Raw genomic sequence first — 8,024 nt, forward strand, 5'->3', positions numbered from 1 at the left:
TTCGATGACGAACATAAGTAATTCAATGATTCCTTTCATATAGACGTCGTTTCCGACTTACTCTTCTCTATAATATAATAATTGACTATTGCATGCAGATTAAATTGTTTGTGATCTTTGAGAGTGCAATCAAGAACACATACATTGAAAGATACACTGTTCCACGATCTATTTATTCAACTGCTGCTTCAAATAAAGAACTTATGATCATTTAATATGTTTGCCGTGATCAGTAGAGTAACAATTCCATCAGTTTTTAATATTTTTGTCATTTAATGTATACACATATTTTCCTCCGAGGGAACGACCATTTCCAAAAATCACAATTGTCAGAATACTACGAAATGTTATTACAATGTTTATTAAGGTAAAGTTGACTTTAAATGTTAACTTTAACCAACATTAAGATAGTCAAGGGAAGCTCAAATTGGTACACAACTAGCATAGCGAACGTCCGTATAAGTCGATTCGATGACGAACACAACTAATGCAATGATTCCTTTCAAATAAACGTCGTTTCCGACTTATTCTTCACTAGAAATATAACAACTGACTATTGCATGCCGCTTAAATTGTTTGTGTTCTTTTTTTTTGACTGCAATCATTTTTTTTTTCTTAATGCATGCCATCATATCGATGGCATGCATTAAGAAAAAAAAAATGCACTATACCTTGGGTAATGTATGTATTGCTTTTAAGTATAATTATATTATTGTTCTTATCATCTTTTTTTTTATCACAATGTCAGCTCTTGATTTTAATGCATTCCATTCATTTTAAGGTAGATAGGGTGTCTTCCTCCATCTTGGATTTTGAAATACCAGAAAACAATCGGTCTAGATCTTTAAGAAAATATGCAAATTTTGAGAGTAGTAGGTAATGCATGTGTAAGAATTTTTATTTCAATATAGAAAATGACATGTTTTATCATATTTATAGTTGTATTTTACAAAAAACAGAACCCTTTTTGTTTGATTCAATTTTTTCCAACTTTACCATATAAGGGGAGGCAACTCAAATGTAAGGGCAGATAATTCAGATAAAGTTACTTTTACAATAGAATGCGTTAGGAATTTACCTATTTTATTATGTAGCAAGAAAACGGGTCCCGTGACCCCATTTTTTCTTTTTCTTATCTGAAAGCACAATATTAGAGCTATCTTCTCATATTTTATCTCAAAATTCTATGGTGTAGTTTTCGTTTTATGGCAGAAAATTGGGTTTTCCATGCATAATCTATACAAAATCTGTCAATTTTGCACAACCTGTAGCGTGAAAATAAGCCCCGTGACCCATTCTTTTTATTATTGTTTTTAAAAAAGCATGATATAAACTACATTTTGGCAAATTATTAAAAAATTCTAAGGATTATAATTTAGACACCCCATCTACCTTAAAAGCAATTGCTTTTATGCCATCGCGTATGGCCATCTTTGTGACGCAGATCAGAGACTCCGCCCAGATCAAGCCATAGTATTTTGTTAGGCTCCTGGTCTGTCATTCTTAAACAGCTATGTATGTTTTCTAAGGTAATACATAGCTTGAAACTTTTGAAAAACGTTATAGGATTTAAGAAGTTTCAGCATATGTTCTTGTAGATGTATTTTTGTATTTAGGGGGACAACCATTTGACTATCAAAAAAACATAGAAGTACGAGTGATAAAAAGTGCATTTTTATACCTGCGATTCGGTTCTCCGTTCGTACGATGTTTCAACAAAATATGGAATCATTTCAGTTGTTGATTTAGTATTGAAAATTTGACTGAACTATGTCATATTAAATACGGTTTTATATGTTTAATTGGTGTCTCTTTAAGAAAGATGTCAGGTGCTCTTGTTCATTCATAAAATTATCGTTCATTCATTAATTTATCGTAAAATCAAAAATCACTACACAGGTTATACGTAGTGTCAAATGAATATCTCTAATCTAAAAATAGACAAAATTAACCAGTTAACTGACTCCGTAAGATTGATCGATCACCTTACTAATGAAACTGGTCAAACGTGATAGATGCCAAGTCGAGATGAAGAGATATTTACAATTTGGAATTTTGTAGTTTCATAGATTGAAAAAAAGTACGTCCTTTTGGATATCATAATCAAAACCGGGTATGCATGACAAATTTTGAAACCATTATCCTCGTCTTTCCAATGGACGAGTCTACTACGTTTGTTGACACTCGACGGTCCACCGTGTTTGCAATTTTATTTCACATGTTTTCGAAATATCGAAGATATTTTTCGCAATGTTTCCGGAAAACTGATAAATATCAAAGCAACATAGAGCTGTTAATTCTTGTTCGTATAATGACGATTTAATGTCATGTTTGTCTGCGATGACCCCCCCCCCCCCTTTTTCGTGATTGCATCAGAATTATAGTTATCTCGTAGCGCATGAGGATGACACGCATCAACTAAGCAATAATGTTTGGGACTTACTTTTAAGAAATGATGACAAAGTAACAATATGAAAATATTTTTAGTAAGCTTAAATATATATTTATTTTGTACATGTTTGTCTTGTAAGATATTTTATTTCTTTCCCGTTTTTCAACATTTGCGTCTGGAAAGTTGAAATGGTTAATTTAGTTTAGTTATGAAAATTGTTAAAATTAAATTAATAAAGGAAATTATTGCCCAGTTACAAACACTACCAGGGGATAATCCATAATGATTTCTTTTTGAGTTATATGTTTCAGCGCATGTATAATTAACCCCAACTTTAGCCTGGTAAACGTGTTGTCTCCTTGTGAAATTTAAAAACATATTAAAATTGACTCTCTGATAAAGTCTTTTATTGATATAAAGTTAAAACCTTCTTACTTCTCACTAGACAACACTCCTGTCAGGTTTAATTCTTATATATTATGTGGATGAAAAATAAAAAATCCCCAAAACATTAACATGGCAGCAATTGCTTTTACAGCCTTTAAGGCTTTGATTAGATAAGCTACTATAGTGTGTTGAAAATTTAAAGTTGTCAATTTCCACCATTTTTTGAAATATGTAAGTTTGATTGCATTATAAGAAAATCGAGGTGTACATACAGAGTTGACATGAAAGGGATGTAATGGTTTATACTTGCCGTAATCTAATTCAAATGTACACCTCATTTTCCAACCGAAACCATTGAAATTCCCGAGAAGAGGTTTGGCATGCCACAAAACCAGGTTCAACCCACCTTTTTTTTAAATGTCCTGTACCAAGTCAGGAACATGGTCATTGTTATATTATAGTTCGTTTCTGTGTGTGTTACATTTTAATGTTGTGTTTCTGTTGTGTCGTAGTTCTCCTCTTATATTTGATGCGTTTCCCTTAGTTTTAGTTTGTAACCCGGATTTGTTTTTTTCTCAATCGATTTATGAATTTCGAACAACGGTATACTACTGTTGCCTTTATTAGTTCGTAGTCTACCAGTGGAGGGTGTGGGGATACATTTCAACCCCTTGTCAAGATTAGGTATTCATCGTCACTTAGTCTGGCATCAGAGAAGTTATAAATATAATTATTTGCTGAAGCAAGGTTATTATCATGCTTAAGAGATTTCCTGCAATTTCTATGATTTTGTAATCGCTTTAGCCTAATTTTACGTTTAGCACGCATTTTCGCATCCTTTTCACAAGCTTGCTCTTTTGTTTAATTTCTATAGGATCGGACGTTGAGTACTATGTTCTCAAACCATATAACATTGATTGGATCACCAATGATTGATCAGAGGTGACGGGTAGGCATCTTTTCTGGTCTTCAAATTTAGACCACATAAATCCACACACATTCTTTCTCCTGGATGATGACTACAAATGCAGCATCTGAACTGGAAGACTCTTGTATAACACACATTGTGAGTGCATTTCGAAGGTATGCTTGCACTTCAGACCACTGGTTTAGCAGAATGCGTCTGTGTGGAATTCTAACTGCTATGTAATACGTAGTTGGTATATGCTGTTCTATTTTGTAACACAATGAAATGTCTTCGCTTTTACTAAATATGTCTTTATACTAAATATTACGTTTCTAACTTGTTGTTATTTGAATGATACCGTGATAACGGAGGTACACGTTGTATATAAACAGCAGCTGATAAAAGTAAACAAAAAAATGCACATGATTGAGGAATTTGTAGCAGACGATTTAAGTATATTATCCACTGTGGTCAAGATAGTTTGTAGTAGAGATCATTACCAAAATAAAGAAAACAAATATTAACTTATGATTATGTTTAAATGATTTGACTTTTGAATTGTGATAAAATATCATATAAATACAAGTAAATTTGAACTAACTGATTCCAAATTTCAGACAAAACTTGTAAGATTTTCTTTTCAAACTTTTACTTGTACTTATTTATCTACGTTGGTTTTTGCATCTTAAACAGTTTTTAATGATGTGGGGTGCCTTTTAACATGTATATTCCAATCCAATATGGCTAGGTTTTTCCGAAGAATATTAACTTTATTTAGATAATTCTCCGGTCATGCTATTGAAGAATTGCATTATTGAACTTTTCCACATAATAACTGTCCATAAAATGCACATAATCAGTTAGCGATTTGTATTCACTAGAGCCCATCTCTGCTTTGGAACAATTTATTACATATTAAGTTGTTTCATAATTCGAATCCGTTTATAATTCACTACAGATGGGTGCAGTTCTAACCTGTAGAGCAAGTTAACTTGGTAACCAGTCATTTTGACTGGTCAAAGTAAACCTAAGACTAGATTTAGGACTGCTCTGACTAGTCCTAGGACCACAATCAAGTTAACTTGAAAAGCGGAATAGATATAAGAAGATGTCGTATGAGTGCCAATGAGACAACTCTCCATCCAAGTAACATTTTTTTTTAAAGTAAACCATTATAGGTCAAAGTACGGTCTTCAACACGGAGCCTTGGATCACACCGAACACCAAGCTATACAGGGCCCCAAGATTTACTAGTGTAAAACCATTCAAACGATAAAACCAATGGTCCAATCTATATAAAATACAAGAATCGAGAAACACTTACGAACAACATCAACAAACGACAACTACTGAACATCAGGTTCCTGATTTACGAAAGGTGCAAACAATTGCAACGGATTTAAACGTTTTAATGGTACCAAAACCTTCAATCGAAATGGCTTAACTCAATCGTAATGTTTACCGAAAAAGTCAACTTGGAAACAGGTCCACTACAATTAACTTCGAAACCAGAACTGTCATAATTTTACATAAGTTAACTTTGATTTTGACAAATGTAATCGAACCAGACCCGATCTCAAATTAACGTATCTCTAGTCTGCAAAACGATTGGTTAATTTGTAACCATGTTGACGCAATCTAATAAACTATGGAAATGACCTCCGAAATCGCTCAAATTGATACACAACTGGCTTAGCGAGTGTCAATATAAGGAGATTCGACAAAGAGCATCACTGTTATATCGATTGATTCCGACTAATTCTTGTTTTGAACTTGAAAAACTAACCGTTGACGTAGTTATTTGACGGTGTTCTTGTTGAATCTAATGATTCTTTCATGCAGAAAATAAAATTCCCTTTTATCACATACACTGGTGCTGTTGTTATTTTACGGTTTCTATCGTAGCATGAAATTTTCTGATTAACTTCGAGTTTTATCTGATCCATATGCGAATACTCTCGTGTCGCCGTGAGAAAGTTTTGGTTCATCAATAACGTAAATATTGTATCCTGTGTCGATTAAAATATCCACATTTGAATTATTGGTATTAACGGTTATTTTCGGTTGTCTTTTCTATACTTCACAGTATTTTCTCTTTAGCCGAATATGTATCCATCATCAGAAATGCTATTATGAGCTTCATCATATTCATAATTGTCAATTTTTTTTACTCTCTCTTGTAAGTGTTAGTTACATCACGTTTGGGTCTCTATAGGGCGGTAAAATGATTCATCTTTCTACAAGTGTTACAACTTTGTCTAAATGCTGGACACTTGTTCGCATGCGGAAAGCCCCCTCCACAGTTGACTTTTTCCTTGCCTTTTGTGTCTGTAAAAATTTGTAGGCGAGGTCGGCAGACACATTTTTCAAACGAGATACCCCAATGATGATTGTGGCCAAGTAAAGTTAAATTTGGCCCTGCAGTTTCAGAGTAGAAGATTTTTGTAAAAGTTACCGGCCGACGACGACGCACGCCAAGTGATGAGAAAAGCTCACTTGACCTTTTAGGTCTAGTGAGCTAAAAAAAATGTTTGAGACTCATAATTTGGTGAGTCTGCGCTGCTTTTAAGTTTGTCTTTTTGATTTTGTAAATGACTTTTGGATTTCAGTAAACTCTCCTGCGTTTCTGATATATATATTGTCCTGGTTGTACTAAAATCGTCTCACCTCGTCCTCTACTTTATTTCTCCCACTACTGCCTTCATTCCGAATTTGGAAAGTCGTTTTGCAATTGTCTCCGTTATCATTACATATCATGCAATTGGCCATACAATGTCATTAAAGTTTTCCTCGGAATCATCACTTGGTTCCTCCAGACAGGACGAACGCACATTTTCTCTGCGGGTAAAAAAAGGACATCGCATCGGTCGCGTATTCATTATTTCACATACCAGCTTGTAAATGGTTGATTTTGGTTTCATGTAAAACAAGTTTCCCCTCTTGTTTTCTAGATATTAGGGCATCAATCACATGCGTAGCATGGCCTTAAAAAGTAAAATCACAAAAATACTGAACTCCAAGGAAACTTCAAAACGGAAAGTCCCTAATTAAATGGCAAAATCAAAATAAAAAACTCGAACACATCAAACGAATAGATCACAACTGTCATATTCCTGACTTAGTTACACCAGGTATTTTCCCCACGTAGGCAATGCTGGTTTGAAGCTTGTCCCATAGCTAGCCAAATCGCTCACTTGCATGGCAGTCGAATAAAATTCCATTATATTGACAACGTTTAAATAAAACAAACAGACACAAAAGGTAGAAATGCCATAAAAAAAAAACGGGTTACATCAGTCAACATTGTGTCATAACCTTAATCACTATGAAAACAGACAAATATGTAAATATGAAGCACATAAAGGCATATAGTAATAGCACATTAGCAAAAATGAAAGACACGAATACAAAAAACTACCATAGCACAATAACACAACGACGGAACGCTCAAGCACACAGCCACCTCACTTAACAAAGAAATACAAAACGCATATGGACAAAGCACATTAGCAAAAATTGAAGACACGAATACAAACAATAACACAATGACAGGATGTATTAGTATAGAGCCACGTCAAACAGATATCAACAAAAACCAAACAGTAAAAATAATAAAGACAGATTAAAGAATACTATTAAGATGATAAACAACGTCAGTACCCAGAATACTTGAAGACCATTGTGTATTATTTGTGAAGTTGATACGTAATATTTATCAACAAGGTATTGGTATCTTCGATGAACTCTTTTAGTAAAAGGACGAGACGTACCCCTGGTTCATCAACGTTCTGCTCAGACACTGGTGACGTTTTACAAAGTCTGAGTAGGAACTGCAAGCTCGTGAATACTGAATAAGTTGGAAAATGTATATGCCATATGCAGGTTTTTTTCATGCTCCGATAGCTTATCACTATATCTGCTCAATCTATCATCTATTGCTTTAAATGCGCCATCTACCGAGGCCTGATTTTTTTTTAATGTCATTACATTTGTCTTCATTAAATATGCAAAGGTCGTAAAAATGTTTACCTGACTTCTAAGCTTCGGGTTGAATCCTGTTTCAACTATGTTAAAGGCGGATATCAAGAGTTCAGTAATAGTTTACTATAAAAGAGTACAGCGTGGCATCTTCTGCTAAATCATAACATTTAAAAGTACATATTCCACTGTATTAAGCCGATTGATGTTGATTCATAATAAGTAAATGACACACAGCTAAACCGACGTTTCACTGCGGCAAGCGTTGTACTGCCGGATGGAAGACACACGAGACGCGGTGGATACCAAGGGAAGACACACTTCGACAAACAAATTACTTATATGTATCAAATTATAAGC

Source organism: Mytilus californianus, unplaced genomic scaffold (assembly GCF_021869535.1).
Source record: "Mytilus californianus isolate M0D057914Y unplaced genomic scaffold, xbMytCali1.0.p SCAF_27, whole genome shotgun sequence".
Lineage (NCBI taxonomy): Eukaryota > Metazoa > Mollusca > Bivalvia > Mytilida > Mytilidae > Mytilus > Mytilus californianus.